Here is an 18085-nt window from a genome sequence, read left to right on the forward strand (position 1 = left end):
ACAAAAAAATAGCCGGGCGCTGTGGCAGGTGCCTGTAGTCGTAGCTACTCGGGAGGCTGAGGCAAGAGAACTGCCTAAGCCCAGGAGCTGGAGGTTGCTGTGAGCTGTAACACCATGGCTCTCTACTGAGGGAGACAAAGTGAAACTTCTAGAGATAAAAAATTAAAAGGAAAAATAACCACACCTATAATTAGAATTGTATGTTTCAATACTCTTCTCTCAGTAAGAAAATAATGAGGCACAAAAATTAGAAAGAAAGTTGAAAAACACCGTAGCAAATTGGCATAATTAACGTCTGTACGACACTTCAAACTGTAATGGTGAAAAACATACTCTTTGAAAGTGTAAATGGAAAATTTATCAATATTGATTATATGATAGAACCTAGTACAAGACTCAATAAGTTAAAAATTTGAAGTCATAGAGAGTATGTTCTCTTACTGTAATATAGTATATCAGAAATCAACTAAAACCCAGGAAATCCCATGATATTTTGAAATTAAGCTATCACCTCAAACAACCTAAGGGCAAAATAAAGAAATTATAAGAGAATTAGAAAATATACTTAATTGAATTGTAATGGAAGAAAACAACTATCAAAATTCAGAGGATATAGTTAAAATAAATTTAGAATAAACCTTATATATTTAAATACATATATTTAAAAATTTAAAACCAAGTATCTAAACTTCAAATTTAAAAGAAACTGAAAAATAAGAAAAAACCAAAGTGAGTGGAAAGAAAATAGGAAAATTAAAAGTAGAAATTTTAAAATGAACAAATAAAAAAGATAATTAGTAAGAGTTTTGAATCTTCAGCTAGAATGGTAAAGAATAAAATAAAGAAAGAAACCCAAATAAGCAAACTACCAATATTGGGAATGGAAGAAAGTACATCACCACATATTCTGAAAATATTGAAAAAGATAATAAGGGGGGGGCAGCATCTGTGGCTCAAAGGAGTAGGGTAATAGAAATTTCACTATTTTATTTCAAGGTATCACAGAAAGGTATAGTAATCATGAAAGTGTGGAAATAGCATGAAATTAATGGTATAAAAATGAAAGTCCAGAAATAGACCTCCAAATATTTGGCGTGGGCCCTATATGTGGGAGGTGGCGGGTTCAAATGCAGCCCCGGCCAAAAACTGCAAAAATAAATAAATAAATAAGGGACTACAATTAACAACATTTTGCCAATAATTCAAATTAAAAAGAATATATTCCTTTATAGATGCTAATTTCTAAACTGACAAAATGATACAGTATGTTAAAACTATTTGAATAGCCTTATATCTATAAAATAAATTGAATTTGCAAGTAAAAATTTCCCTTCAAAGATAACCCCAGGCTTTTATGACTTTATTGAAAATGCACTTAATATAAAAAAATACCAACTTTGTGCAAACACTATCAGAATACATAGGAGTATAGAATGCTTCCAATATGTACAAATTCCAATGCTCATTTTATGAACTGAGGATTGTCTTGAAACCTAATGAAGCAAACACATAATTAAGAAAGGAAATTACAAAGACTCTTTATGAACATGATCACAAAGATCCTCAACAAAATATTAGCAAATTGACTTCACATTAAGTATAATAAACAAGAAAAAATGGAGTTTATTATACAAGTGCAAGGATGGTTTGTCATTTAATAACCAATCAATGCAATTCATCACATTAGGAAACTAAGTAATTGTGATCATCTCAATACCTGTAGAAAAACAATTTGACAAATTAAACACTCATTTATAATACACGCAAAAAACTAGGAAGAAAAAACCAACTCCTTGTTTCACTAATTTTCTGAATGATTCTCTTGTTTTCAATTTCATTGATCTCTGATTTGATTTTGGAAATTTCTTTTCTTCTACTGAGTTTAGGCTTAGATTGTTCTTCTTTTTCCAATTCCATAAGATCTCTTGTGAGATTGTTGATGTGCTCTCTTTCTGTTTTTCGAATGTAGGCATCTAAAGTGATGAATTTTCCTCTCAAAACTGCTTTTGCAGTATCCCACAGGTTTTGGTAGCTTGTGTCTTCATTGTTGTTATGCTCAAGGAAGTTAATGATTTCCTGTTTTATTTCTTCCTGCACCCATCTGTTATTCAACAGAAGATTGTTTAGTTTCCATGCCTTTCGGTGGGGTCGAGCATTTTTGTTAGAATTGAGTTCCACCTTTAGTGCCTTATGGTCTGAGAAGATACAAGGTAAAATTTCAATTCTTTTGATTCTGTTGATATTTGTTTTGTGTCCCAGGATATGATCAATTTTGGAGAATGTTCCATGGGGTGATGAGAAGAATGTATATTCTTTATCTTTGGGATGGAGTATTCTATATGCGTCTACCAAGCACAGTTGTTCCAGGGTCTCATTTAAGTCTCTTATATCCTTGTTTAATTTCTGTTTAGAGAATCTGTCCAGCTCTGTAAGAGGAGTGTTAAGGTCCCCTGTTATTATGGTATTATCAGATATCATATTGCTCAGGCTGAGTAAGGTCTGTTTCAAGAATCTGGGAGCATTTAAATTGGGTGCATAGATATTTAGAATTGAAATGTCTTCTTGTTGTATTTTTCCTTTGACCAATATAAAGTGACCATCTTTGTCTTTTTTCACTTTAGTTGCTTTAAATCCACATGTATCTGAAAATAGGATTGCAGCTCCTCTTTTCTTCTGAATTCCATTTGTCTGAAAAATTGTCTTCCAACCCTTGACTCGGAGCTTTAATTTGTCTTTTGAAGCCAGGTGTGTTTCTTGCAGACAGCAAATGGATGGCTTGTGTTTTTTAATCCAGTCAACCAATCTATGTCTCTTCAGTGGGGAATTCAAGCCATTAACATTTATTGAGATAATTGATAATTGTGGTAGTATTCTATTCGTCTTATTTGGTGAGAGTCCATCGCTTAGTTTTATGTTTTGCATCAGTGTGGAGGTTTGGTTCTGTCCTTTAATTTCTGAGTTCTTACTTTGCTGCTGATCCATTGTGGTGGTCAGTGTGCAGAACAGGTTGAAGTATTTCCTGTAGAGCTGGTCTTGTTGTGGCGAATTTCCTCAATGTTTGTATATCTGTAAATGATTTAATTTCTCCGTCAATTTTGAAGCTTAGCTTAGCAGGGTACAGAATTCTGGGCTGGAAATTGTTCTGTTTAAGTAGATTAAAAGTAGATGACCATTGTCTTCTTGCTTGGAAAGTTTCATTAGAGAAGTCTGTGGTCACTCTGATGGATTTGCCCCTGTAGGTCAACTGGCACTTACTCCTGGCAGCTTGCAGAATCTTTTCTTTTGTCTTGACTTTGGACAGGTTCATCACAATGTGTCTTGGAGAAGCTCGGTTAGAGTTGAGGCGACCTGGGGTCCAATAGCCCTCTGAAAGCAGTGTGTCAGAATCTTTGGTGATATTTGGGAAATTTTCTTTTATAATATTCTCTAGTATGGCTTCCATTCCTCTGGGGCATTCTTCTTCCCCTTCTGGAATTCCTATAACTCGTATGTTGGAACGCTTCATAAAGTCCCATAATTCTGACAGTGACCATTCTGCTTTCTCTCTCTTCTTTTCTGCCTCTTTTACTATCTGAGTTATCTCAAAAACTTTGTCTTCTACCTCTGAAATTCTTTCTTCTGCATGGTCTCACCTGTTGCTGATACTTTCCATTGCATCTTTAAGTTCCCTGATTGACTGTTTCATTTCCTTCAGCTCTGCTATATCCTTTTTATATTCTTCATATCGTTCATCTCTTATTTGATTCTGTTTTTGAATTTCCTTTTGGTTATTTTCCACTTTATTAGCAGTTTCGTTCATTATTTCCATCATTTCTATCATTGTTTTCAACATGTGTATTCTAAATTCCCTTTCTGTCATTCCTAACATTTCTGTATAGGTGGAATCCTCTGCAGTAGCTACCTCATGGTCCCTTGGCGGGGTTGTTCTGGACTGGTTCTTCACACAAAAATCTCAAAACTGTACATACTGGCATGGATGTGGAGAAAAGGGAACACTTTTACACTGCTGGTGGGACTGCAAAGTAGTATAACCTTTCTGGAAGGAAGTATGGAGAAACCTCAAAGCACTCAAGCTAGACCTCCCATTTGATCCTGCAATCCCATTACTGGGCATCTACCCAGAAGGAAAGAAATCCTTTTATCATAAGGACACTTGTACTAGACTGTTTATTGCAGCTCAATTTACAATCGCCAAAATGTGGAAACAGCCTAAATGCCCACCAACCCAGGAATGGATTAACAAGCTGTGGTATATGTATACCATGGAATACTATTCAGCCATTAAAAAAAATGGAGACTTTACATCCTTCTTATTAACCTGGATGGGCGTGGAAGACATTATTCTTAGTAAAGCATCACAAGAATGGAGAAGCATGAATCCTAGGTACTCAATTTTGATATGATGACAATTATGGTTATGGAGGGGGAAACAGAAAGAGGGAAGGAAGGAGGTGGGTGGGGACTTGGTGTGTGTCACACTTTATGGGGGCAAGACATGATTGCAAGAGGGACTTTACCTAACAATTGCAATCAGTGTAACCTGGCTTATTGTACCCTCAATGAATTCCCAACAATAAAAAAAAAGAAAAACTTTTTTGATGATAAGCTGTAATCTATTGGCTAGGATTTTGTTGAGAATTTTTGCGTCTATGTTCATGAGTGAGATTGGTCTGAAATTCTCCTTTTTATTTGGGTCTTTTCCTGGTTTTGGTATCAGGGTGATGTTTGCTTCATAGAATGTGTTGGGGAAGATTCCTTCTTCCTCAATTTTTTGGAATAATTTCTGCAGTACAGGAATAAGCTCTTCCTTGAAGATTTTGTATGGAACCGGAAAAAACCCCGTATAGCTAAGGCAGTTCTCTGTAACAAAAATAAAGCTGGGGGCATCAGCATACCAGATTTTAGTCTGTACTACAAAGTCATAGTGCTCAAGACAGCATGGTACTGGCACAAAAACAGAGACATAGACACTTGGAATCGAATTGAAAACCACGAAATGAAACTAACATTTTACAACCACCTAATCTTTGATAAACCAAACAAGAACATACCTTGGGGGAAAGACTCCCTATTCAATAAATGGTGTTGGGAGAACTGGATGTCTACATGTAAAAGACTGAAACTGGACCCACACCTTTCCCCACTCACAAAAGTTGATTCAAGATGGATAAAGGACTTAAACTTAAGGCATGAAACAATAAAAATCCTCAAAGAAAGCATAGGAAAAACACTGGAAGATATTGGCCTGGGGAAAGACTTCATGAAGAAGACTGCCACGGCAATTGCAACAACAACAAAAATAAACAAATGGGACTTCATTAAACTGAAAAGCTTCTGTACAGCTAAGGACACAATAACCAAAGCAAAGAGACAACCTACACAATGGGAAAGGATATTTGCATATTTTCAATCAGACAAAAGCTTGATAACTAGGATCTATCGAGAACTCAAATTTATCCACATGAAAAAAGCCAACAATCCCTTATATCAATGGGCAAGAGACATGAATAGAACCTTCTCTAAAGATGACAGACGAATGGCTAACAAACACATGAAAAAATGTTCATCATCTCTATATATTAGAGAAATGCAAATCCAAACAACCCTGAGATGTCATCTAACCCCAGTGAGAATGGCCCACATCACAAAATCTCAAAACTGCAGATGCTGGCGTGGATGTGGAGAGAAGGGAACACTTTTACACTGCTGGTGGGACTGCAAACTAGTACAACCTTTCTGGAAGGAAGTATGGAGAAACCTCAAAGCACTCAAGCTAGACCTCCTATTTGATCCTGCAATCCCATTACTGGGCATCTACCCAGAAGGAAAGAAATCCTTTTATCATAAGGACACTTGTACTAGACTGTTTATTACAGCTCAATTTACAATCGCCAAAATGTGGAAACAGCCTAAATGCCCACCAACCCAGGAATGGATTAACAAGCTGTGGTATATGTATACCATGGAATACTATTCAGCCATTAAAAAAGATGGAGACTTTACATCCTTCGTATTAACCTGGATGGACGTGGAAGACATTTTTCTTAGTAAGGCATCACAAGAATGGAGAAGCATGAATCCTATGTACTCAATTTTGATATGAGGACAATTAATGACAATTATGGTTATGGAGGGGGAAACAGAAAGAGGGAAGGATGGAGGTGGGTGGGGCCTTGGTGTGTGTCACACTTTATGGGGGCAAGACATGATTGCAAGAGGGACTTTACCTAACAATTGCAATCAGTGTAACCTGGCTTATTGTACCCTCAATGAATCCCCAACAATAAAAAAAAAAAAAAAAACTAGGAAGAAAAGGAAATTTTCTGAATTTGATGATAGCATCTGCCATGTATAACTAATAGTGAAAGAATTAACACTTCTCCCCTAAAATTGCTAAAATTAGAAAAAAAGTAAGACTGTCTACCCTCTTCATCAATACTTACCATTATACTAGAAGTTCTGATCAGAGAAGTCAAGCAAGAAAAGTTAATTAAAATTAGATAGATAAATAATTAGATACAGATTTGAAATGAAATAAAATGGTATTTATTAATAGATAGTAAGAAGTATGCAAAGAATAACCTAAGAATCTACAAAAATTGTTACAATTAATCATAAAGGGAAGAGAGAATAACTTATCGTAGTCGTATATTGAAAGAGTCAGTATCTTAAAGTTTTCCCTTTCCCCAAATTTGACACATTGTCCTATCAAAATACTATAAAGTTGTTTCATAGAAATTGACAAAATGGATTTTAAGTTTATATGGAAAATGTAAAAGAACTAGAATAACCAAGACAATTTGTTAAAAGGAACAAATCTAGAGAAATTTCACTATTTTATTTCAAGGCATCACATAAAGATATAGTAATCATGAAAGCATGGAAATAGCATGAAATTAATGATATAAAAAAAGAAAGTCCAGAAAAATAGACTTCCAAATATCTGGCGAACAGATTTTTTACAAAGATGCCAGTGTATCTCTAAGTTCAAAGGACAATCATTTTAGTGAATAATACTGGAACAGTATTGTTCCATAGACAAAAAAATAATGAAATTCAATTCTCTATCACATATATAAATATATAAATTAACTTGAGATCTATTATAAATGTAAATGTAGAAGCTAAAACTATAGAACTTCTAAGAGTAAACATAACAGTCTTTTTGACCGTGAAGTAAGCAAATTTATTTATTTATTTTTATAAAAAGCTTTTATATTTTTTATTGCTTTTTTGTCTTTTAAGTTCATATGTAGAAGTTTTAGTTATTTATTTTAATTTCAGAACATTAAGGAGTACACGTTTTGTTCACATACTTTGTTTTTGTACATATCGAGTCAAAGTTGTAATTGTACCCTTCAGTACAGATAGTGTGTACCGAACTAAATAGGTGTGAATAGAACATCAAAATACTAAGCATTAAAACATGGATAAATTACATTTTCATTAGAATTTAAAAGTCTGCTCTTTGAATGACACCATCAAAAAAAAGAAAGCTGAAAATTGTATAGATCAAAATAAATTCTTCACAGTGCATATATCCTACAATATGCATAAAACTCTACCTAACTGATAAGAATATCATAATTCAATACAAATGAAAAATATTTAAACAGACACTTTGGCCAAGAATATGTGCAAATAAAGCATATAAAGATACAAAACATCATTATTCATGAGGGAAAATGTGAATTTAAATCTCAATGAGTTATCAATACACACTTAGTAGAATGGCTAAGATTAAAAAGACTGAAAATACCAAGTCTTGGTGAGGATGTTGAATAATGTGAATTTTTATAGCTACTGGGAATGTAATGTAATATAACCCCTCTGGGAAACAATTTGATGGTTTCATGTGTAATTGAAAATTTACTTATTTTGTGACCCAACCATTCCTTTTCTGGTTATTCACCCTAAAAAATGAAAAGATATGTCCACAATTAGATAAGTGAACTCATAGCAGCTTTATTTATAATAGTAAAAAGCTGGACACAACCACTATGTAGCCAAGTGAATCTGTGAACGAATTGTGCAATCGCCATAAAAAGCAATTAATATCCAGCTATCCAAATGCAAACTACTAATTCACACAATGTGATATGTTTGAAAACATTATACTGAGTAAAAGAAGTCAGACAAAAAAGATCATACTGGATACTTCCATTTATGTGAAATCTAAAAGAGGCAAATTTACTTATTTAGTGAAACCAGCATAATATTTACCTGGGGTCAGGAATGTAAGAGCAAATATTGAATGCAAAGTGGTATAAGGAAACTTTCAGGATAATGGACATAAGCTGTGTATCCTTGCCATTTATGCAAGGATAGATTTGTTTTCAAAATTCCTCAAGCTCTGCATTTAAAATACCTGCATTTTATTTTATGGAATTTATGCCTCCATAAAGTTCATGTAAAAGGTTTTAAAATAGTCTAATCGACAAATTAAGAAAGTAATAATCCAGAAAGCTCTTTTCCTCCCCAGAGTGTACTAAATTTTAAATGAGTCAGACCTATTATATCCATGTTAACATAAGTCAAAATTGCAAAGTAACTTGAATTTGTCAAGTATATCACTTCTGGGGCAAGTGCCTTATTCTTTAGGCATTTTGATTTTACATTTCCTATATTATTCATTTCCAACTTGCTTCTTTTTGTTAAAGTAGCTATTTTAAGATAAACCACAGGTCACAAGCTGTCTATTTTTTTTTTTTCTTCAATATAGTGACAGGGGAAGTAAACATTTCCAGTTCTTCTCCTACTAATGCCAGGTCACTGTCAGAAAGATCTTTGGTTACTGTCATAGCTAGCAGCCTGTCTTTTTCAATGGTAAGAATGCATTAATCCATCTGATAAAGGGCAGTTTAAGGAAGGTGAGCACAGCTCAGGGCTCTTTAATCTGTCAAATCCTATTTTCTTTTACCTTTGAAATGTTCCAGAATACTCTTTACAGTCTGTCATAGGTAAGTCTAACATCTCACCCTAGAGTTTACATTAGCCTTTAATAATATTATTGGCAAACATAAAGCCAAGTTACCCAAAAATGTAGTCTATGAATTTTTGTACTATTAGTGTCTGAATTGTATTATAAATTTACCTTTCGTGTCTTTGTTAATAGACATTTTTCTTGCATATACTCTATATTTCTAGCCTATAAAGAGAAAAAATAGAAGACTCTTTGCTGAATGAATAAATTTATGTTTAAATTGTTTCCAGAGTGAAAACAAATTATAGGATATTTACAACAGCCCTCCTATTATAAAGTGGAGATTTTGTCAAGAACATAGTAAACACTATTACAAAGTAAATAAATCCTCCCAATATACGTGGAAATAATACTTTTCCATGTGTGTACAATCTTCAAACCATAAGTTGCATACTTTAGTATATGGACTAGATGTTTCCTTCTTTGAAACCCTGTGCTACAAAACCAAGAGAAATTTATGTGCAACTAATGTAATTATTTCAGTGAATTACAAAATTTTAAATCTCTTCTAGATATTTCCTGTTAGGTAAATCTCTAGTGACAATTTTATCCCCAAATCCCTGGCCGTATCTCAAAATCTATGTGACTTAATTAGCCACTCAAGTAGTTGGAGATCAATTTACTGGAAATGGTAATATTTCTAGTTGTGCTTAGAGGATATGCACTAATATAGCTGAAAATATGTTTCAGTTTAACAATTACTTAGTAAGTTTTTTCTTCCTCTTTACCCACAACATTTATTTCTCTACTGCAATATAGTTACTACTAGAGATGTGATATTCAGGGGGCAATTCATAAGTGCTCATGGTAATAATCACACATTCAAAAACATTTATATACAGGGTGTCTATAAAGTTAGTGTGCAATTTAAAATATTTATTTATTTTAGTACCGGAATTTGGGACGTCTTGGCCTACATAAACCAATTGGTAAGCAGATGTGTTCAACATTAACCATGAACTTGATACTATTAAATGCTCTGTTAATTCAGCATGGTAAGCACAAGGAAACATGGCCACTACCTTTAAATTTTCTTTTGTTGATAAAACACACACACATAACCAGAGACTATTAAACTATAGCTACATCACCTAGCTATGGAAGAGGAAAAGATAGCAATTGTGAAAATAATCAGAAGAGAAAACCGAATAATTACTGAATAATTTCTATGTACTGGGTATTATTGTTAGGAACTTCAATATGTAAGGTCAGGATTTTGCCCATTTAGCAAAATGGGGAAGCTGGAGATTGGAGAAGTTAAGATACTTGCACAAGACTCAATGCTTAGAATTCAAGACTAAATTCAACTCAGTTCTAGATTTCAACAAGTATTTATCAGTATTAAGGCTGTTAAGACATTTAGCCAAATAAAATGTTGATCCTGTTGTCCTTATGGATTTTCTCAGCAGTTAAAAAAGAAATGGTAAGTGACATGGTATTAGTGAGATCTACAGAGCCATGTACTAAGGCCTTTCTTACATTCAGAAATTTAAGAAAAGATGTAAGGTATAGATAGGAAAGTAAGAGTGTGAAGAATAATATCTCATGCCCAGCATAAGGTATTTTATAGTCTGCAAGTGGGCTGTAATCATAAAGACTGTGTAGATACCCCGGGAGTAGAAACAGCTCAGATTGGATGCTCAGAGGTTATAACCAAAAGGAAAATCCTCCAACTCCAAAAACAGATTTTCTCAACAGAATTTATTCTCTTTTCCTTGTAAATCATAATTGTTATTTTTCACAAGGAGTTCTTCTGAGAATAACAGGTATATGTAAAGTTGATATGTGTTTCCCAATACAATTTACATAAGTGGCTTTGAGATAAATAATTTCATACAAGTAATTTGTCTCTCAAAATTGCAAAGTTTATTTAATTCCTTTTCTCAATCTATTTCATAAATATCAGTAAGTGGATTAAATTTTAGTCAACATAGGCACGTATATATTTCTTCTATTAAAATTATATCCCATTTGGGAGGCCAAGGTGGGTGGATAGCCTGAGCTCAGGAGTTTGGGACCAGCCTGAGCAAGAATGAGACACCCATCTCTAAAAATAGCTAAGCACTAGAGCGGTGCATGTGGCTCAAAGGAGTAGGGCGCCAGCCCCATATGCTGGAGGTGGCGGGTTCAAACCCAGCCCTGGCCAAAAACTGCAAAAAAAGGAAAATAAATAAATAAATAAATAAATAAATAAATAAATAAATAGCTAAGCGCTGTAGCAGGTGCCTGTAGTGCCAGCTACTTAGGAGGCTGAGGCAAGAGGATCACTTGAACCCAAGAGTTTGAGGTTGCTGTGATATCATGCCATAGCACTCTACCAAGGTCAACAAAGTGAGACCCTGTCTCAAAACAAAAATTATATCTTAGTGAGATATTAATGTCTCAGATTTTACAAACAAGAAAGATATAAGTAGATTTGACCTTTTTCTTTACTATTAGGCAAATTAAGATTTTGGAACAGAAATATTATTTGCATTTGAAGATATAAATTTCCTCTCAAAAGATACACATCTAACTTTTGAAATCCATACTTTACACAAACATCCTCCCCCCCCTTTCTGAAAATTACAAAAAGGAGCAATATCCTGTTTAAAAAAAGGATATAAAGAGAAGTCATCAAAAGCACAAATATAAGGGCTATCGTAGGAAATAGACAATTTGAGTGTTTCAGCCAGCGACTTGGGGGAGGGGGAGTGTGGAAGTTAAATAAAACTTCTTAAAGTGAGAATACTAAAAACTATTTCCTATATTATATTCCCAAGTTTATTCTTTGGCCAAATTATTCTTTGAGGCTGAACTTCAAAAGCAAGATCCTATACCCAAACATTTATCACTGTTGCTTAGGAAAACACAGTGTGATTCTTTAGGGCAGGGCTAGACATATACATGGAAAACAAGGCATTTCATTAGACTGCCAACACATATAGATCAAGAGTACTCTGCCAGATTCCAGATGGACCAGGTAAAAGCTCTGACCTAAAGTCAAAGCATTTGTAGGAACATAATAAATAAGAGATGAAATGTCTTAATAACCAAGAGTTTAGTGAATTTCTTAAAATTAAAACATTTTCAGATTATTTTTGTTTCACATAGCTGTTATTTAAATGCCTACCATGAATATTCAAATATATCATTATAATCTTTATCCAATTGTCATTTTAACTCCAGCATAATTATTATATTGACAGTTATGCCTTTATGTTAATATGTAGTGTGTTTTATACACTTTTCCAACATTACTAATTTGTGTACAGGGATATAAGTCCTGGAATTTCACCTATTATTTGTAATTACCATATAATAGTAGCATATTTTTAAATGGAAGATTTATTTAGTTTCTGCACTAATGGCCAGAAAATATAGAATCTGCACATAAGAAAAAAAATACAAATAGAACTAAAGAGGAGACAAATTCATAGCTAGGGCTCACATTTCACTGACTGGGTTCCAGGTACAGAATTCCCCTCCCAGTGAGGCTTGCTATATTTTGGAAGGATTTCCAGTGCTAAATTAGCAGATCATTGTCATCTTTATTCTCCCAACCCAAAACATGTTGTCACAAATTTTTACACTGTTAAGACTTTTGAGTGAATAATTTTGCTTGATGAAAGTTGGAGACATGAATCATTGCTGGAGTTGAGAGACCTTTTCACTAATACAGAATTTGCAAAACTCAAGCAATAGGGTGCTACTCCAAACTAAAGAGAAGTTTTGACTGGACAAGACATGTGACTGAAGCTGAGAAAAATACTTAAGCGAATGAACTGAGATGTCTAGATAACTAAGCTATAAATCAGTCAAGTCCAGATGACATTATAAACCACAATTATAATGCTCTCGTGGAGAAGTATGCTATTGTGGTTTACAAAAGCTTTCTGAACTTTCAAGAGATTTCAAGGATGGAAATCTATTTATAGTCATCCAGTGCTATTTATAAAGGGGAAAGGGATTGTTTCATTGCTACTAAGGTTAAAAATTTCAGCATAAGACAGCAATTTAAAAAATGCCACTTAAGAAATATAAAATTTAAAAAAGAAAAAACTCTTATGAGAATCTATATTGCACATGCCTAGAAGCTGTTTAACACTCTGTGGCTTCGGCTTCCAAACTGTCAGGTTAGTTTTACTAGTGTCATTCAGTGATGCTGAAATCTCACCCCTCCCCCAGCCCCCAGTCACAAAAGCAGCATGTTACCCACTGAAAATGACATGGAAAATTCCACAGGACAGATGCACGAAATGATATGTTTCTCCAAATAAATTCTCCAAAATAAAAGTAAATTAGGAAAAAAATTCACGCAATGATTCTCCTTGCTTCTCACACTCTTAAACTCCTCCCTCATAAACTCTTCTATTTAAATGCCAAATTTCTATATTTTGCTTTGCCCCATAATTGGGCTATTCTTTAATTCATTTATATTTTTGTGTAGTTCAATTTTCAGGACAAAGAAAAACATGAGTACTTTATTTTCACATAGCCTATCCAAGAACATCAGGCAGCTTCCATCAATTCATGAAATTATATAAGGTATCATAAATTAAATGGGAGACAAGAAATAAAACAGAAGAGACAAATGTTGGCTGTTGCCAAGCCCCAAAATGTTCTCTCTTTTTATGGTTAAGACACAAACTTGCCTTCAAATCTACTTTCAGTCCATTTGAAGAGAGAAAACTGATGGACTAATTATCAGGATTCATAATGTTACAATTAACCATCTTACGACAAATAATAATAATAGCAAATATCTAATGCAGTATTTTTTTTTTTGACAGAGTCTCACTATGTTGCCCCTAGTAGAGTACCGTAGCATCACAGCTCACAGCAACCCCAACACTTGGGCTTAAGCGATTCTCTTGCCTCAGCCTCCCAAGTAGCGGGACTACAGGCACCCGCTACAATGCCCAGATATTTCTTGGTTGTAGTTGTCATTGCTGTTTGGCAGGCCTGGGCTGGCTTTGGATCCTCCAGCTCTGGTGTATGTGGCTGGTGCCCTAGCCGCGGAGCTATAGGCGCTGAGCCTCTAATATCGTAATTCTAACATGTCAGGTGTGATTCTAAGCATTTTATAAATATCAACTCACATAATCCTCATAATAACTCTATAATGTTGATACTGTATTTATTCCCATTTGACAGATGAAGAAATTGGGGAAAAAGAGATTAAATAACTTGCCTAAAGTCACATGACTATAAGCAATGCCATTTGGATCTCAATCTGTGCAGTCTAACTTCAAAATGCACGATCCCAGTTCTGTTATATTGCCTGCAGAAAAATACAGTATTCTAAAAATAGGGGAAAAAAGTTTTCACTTTCATGGTAGTATTGATTCTCAAGAAAATCCTTATAGGAGACTGCACGATAATTTGAAAGGCACCAACCTCAAATAGACACATGTATCTCACCAAAATGCAAATCAGTGAAATTAGTCTGTGGAAAATCTGTTCCTGTCAGCACAGGGATTACTTTTGGTTATGGTGACCATGAAAGGCCATCTGGAGGTGGTGCTGTTTGAATCAATCTGAAAGAATAAGTAGCTTTCTAGGGGTAGACTGTGTGAGGAAGATGGGAATTATTTTTTATTTTTTATATTTTTTTAGACAGAGTCTCTCTATGTTACCCTGGGTAGAGTGCTGTGGCATCACAACTCACAGCAACTTCCAACTCTTGGGCTTAAGCAATCCTCTTGCCTCAGCCTCCCAAATAGCTAGAACTACAGGCGCCCGCCACAACACCTGGCTATTTTTTTGTTGCGGTTGTCATTGTTGTTTAGCTGGGCCAGGATGGATTTGAACCCACCAGGCTGGATGAATGTGGCTAGCGCCCTAACTACTGAGCTACAGGGACTGCCTAGACAGTGTTTTTTTTTTGTTGTTGTTGTTGTTTTGTTTGATTTTTTTTTTTTTTTTTGTAGAGATAGCATCTCACTTGATTGCCCTCAGTAGAGTGCCATGGCCTCACAGCTCACAGCAACTCCAACTCCTGGGCTTAGGCGATTCTCTTGCCTCAGCCTCCCAAGTAGCTTGGACTATAGGCTCACGCCACAACGCCTGGCTATTTTTTTGTTGCAGTTTGTCCAGGTCTGGGCTCGAACCTGCCACCCTCAGTATATGGGTATATGGGGCTCTACCCACTGAGCCACAGGCGCTGCTCTAGACAGTGTTTTTTAAACAAGAACTAATATTTGAATGCAAAAACATTAGGAAACTGAGACTACATGTTAAATCAATCATGTTCCAGTGCACAAACTAGTCCTCAAAACACATATAAACCCTGGCAAAGATCGGATTAGCAGAATTCCCAGCTGCATCTACAGCTCTTATAAAGATATAAATTCCAGATTCTGCCAGACCTACTGAGTTCCATTCTCTGGGTAAAATCTGAAAATTCAAAAAGTTTAAATAAGTGAAGGAACTGAACCCAGGTATTTCAAATTGAAATAGAATTCCTTAGGTCCATGTCACTTACCACAAAAACCTTGAGAATCAGCCTGTGACTATCAACATGTTTTAAAGCAGTAAATTCCCTAATAAAAGAATAATGTCACAGCGCACTCTACAAACTTCATACTCAGATTGGGGCTGCATTTCTGTTGAATTTTTCTTTCAGTAAGTAAGCATTTATTACTTTTAAAATGCTAACTTGGCAAGAACATATACAATTCAACCGAAATATCCCTGCCTGCTTTGAAAAAAAAAATCATTGTGCTAATGTATTGAGTTTTTAAAGAGACATATTTTGTATGTAATTAATGCACAAAGTGAAAGCCTATCTTCAAAAACTATCATTGACATGTAGTTTTCATTAAATCTCAGATAAATCAGGCATACGGTTTTTAGACTTATGAAATTGTCTAAAACTGAGAGGTTGGCCCACTTATTGCTGGACACTTGAATAGCTAATATTGTATAAAATAGCAAACATAATTTGGATTTGATTTCAGTTGTCCATAAAATTTGTCCACCTGTTGGATTTTCTCAACTAAATACTTTTAGTTGATTCCAGCTTGGATGCAACATCTAGAAAACAGGCCGACCAGATGCTCCCACTTTTCTTCCTGCCGTGAGCTAAGGTGTAAGTTCCAGTTTATGTCTCTCACAGTGCTTAAGAAGGAAAAGATGATTACATATCCAACAGTGAGCCCATACCTTCAATAGAAAAGAGACTTTATGGGTTCATAAAACCTACAGAGTGAGATTTTTCCTTTGGTATTTCAGATACTTTCGCCAGCCTCTCTTTCAGGCAATGTTGCCCAAGAGCCACCCTTGTTAGAATGGAAATCCGAGGCAATATGCTTGAACCAGTCATGGTTTTTCCTCATTCATCAGGTTTAAATGAAGAAATGTAACAGTGGTTTATATGGAAAAAATGGTGAAGAAACTCCATATTCACAAACAAAAAATTTTACAAAGAAAATAAGTGACCAGATGGATGAATAAATGGTGGGTGAGTGAATGGGTAGAAGACAGACAGACAGAAGCTCGGAATTAAATAAAACTGTTCCCTGCTGTAATTCTAAGTCTTACCCCCCCCAAAGTAAATAATGGTAGCCACTACTTAAATTTTAATGTATGCAATCAAAATTTAAAACTTTTTAAAATCTATCTCTTTCCCCACATATCTGTCTGTATTTATCCAGTTTATTTCCATTTCTAACTGCTCTGCTGTACTAATTATCCTAGAACGAATTCGTTAATCTAAAGGAAAATTAAGGACCAGGGGATGTTGATTTATTTTGATCATATGTCTTCTTAGATTTACATCCATTACTCCCTTTAAAAATGAAACACAACAAGCTAATATGTTGGGTTCATGTCTATTTTCACCTTTGAAAAGCACACAGCACTCTGCCAGGCATGTTGTAGATGTTTAAAATAAACTTGCTAAATTAAACTAACTATTGCCCACACTACACATAAATAGCAGCCTTAAAAGAAGCAGTGTGTGAAAGCACATTCTGTAATGACCCAGCTCAGCTGGACAGATGAAAGTCTGGGGCACAGCGTTTCAGTGGCTTGATCCATCTGTCACCAGTCACTTGTGGGAAGAGGCTTCTGTTTCTTGTCAGCCAGCAATCGGAAGCTCGGCAGGATTTAGTAGCTGCTGAAGTACCAAAGGAAAGGGCACAGCACACACCATTCATGTCAAGTCCGTTATGAGACCTCGGCTTCCTTATCCTCCCCATCTGGTAAATAAACACTCTCCGTGCTGTTTTGCCTCGGATCATACCTCACTTATTATGCCAGAAGAAAATACACTCATAGCAAGGAATTCAATAAGCCTAAGAATACCGTATGTGTAATTTATGTTTTATCTCACAGAGACTATCTATAAAATTGAAAAAAATGTATTATTTGCCTTGCTCAAATTTTTCTTCAACTACCTATTATTATTTCATGTGGTCAGGAAAAGCAAGATATTTAAGTAATGTAATCAAGATAATTTCAATGTTCAACTTCTTGTTCTGTACACAGATGTGAGAAAAAACAAACAGTCCCCTCAGTTAAACTACAACTCATTTTATTTCTTTCTTATCAGCAAGAAGGTGGAATGCTTTGGACACGTGATTTGCCCTTTGATTCAGCACTTGGGGCCTGACAAACGGGGGGGATCTTTGTATACAGTCAATGGGTGTGTGATCTGGATTAATATGAGGTCTTATGAATAATGCTTCTTGTAGTCAGGCAGGTGACTCATGCCTGTAATCCCAGCACTCTGGGAGGCTGAGGCAGGTGGATTGCCTGAGCTCAGGAGTTGGGTACCAGCCTGAGCAAGAGTGAGACCCCGTTTCTAGAAATAGCCAGATGGTGTGGCAAGTGCCTATAGTCTGGGTTACTTGGGGGGCTGAGGCAACAGGATCACTTGAGGCCAGGACTTTGAGGTTGCTGTGAGCCATGACATCACAGCACTCTACTAAGAGTGACAAAATGAGACTCTGTCTCAAAAAGAAAATCTTTTTTGTTGTTTTGTTTTCTAATCTTCAGACTACTTTGAAGTAATTTAATGTGTAACCACTGAATGTATATGCAGAACTATTCTAAAACAAATAGCAAACTGATGATGGTCCACCAAGTGGAATTTCAGCAGCCGAATTCTGCAATAAA

The sequence above is a fragment of the Nycticebus coucang genome, chromosome 1 (assembly GCF_027406575.1).
Source record: "Nycticebus coucang isolate mNycCou1 chromosome 1, mNycCou1.pri, whole genome shotgun sequence".
In the NCBI taxonomy this organism is placed as follows: Eukaryota; Metazoa; Chordata; class Mammalia; order Primates; family Lorisidae; genus Nycticebus; species Nycticebus coucang.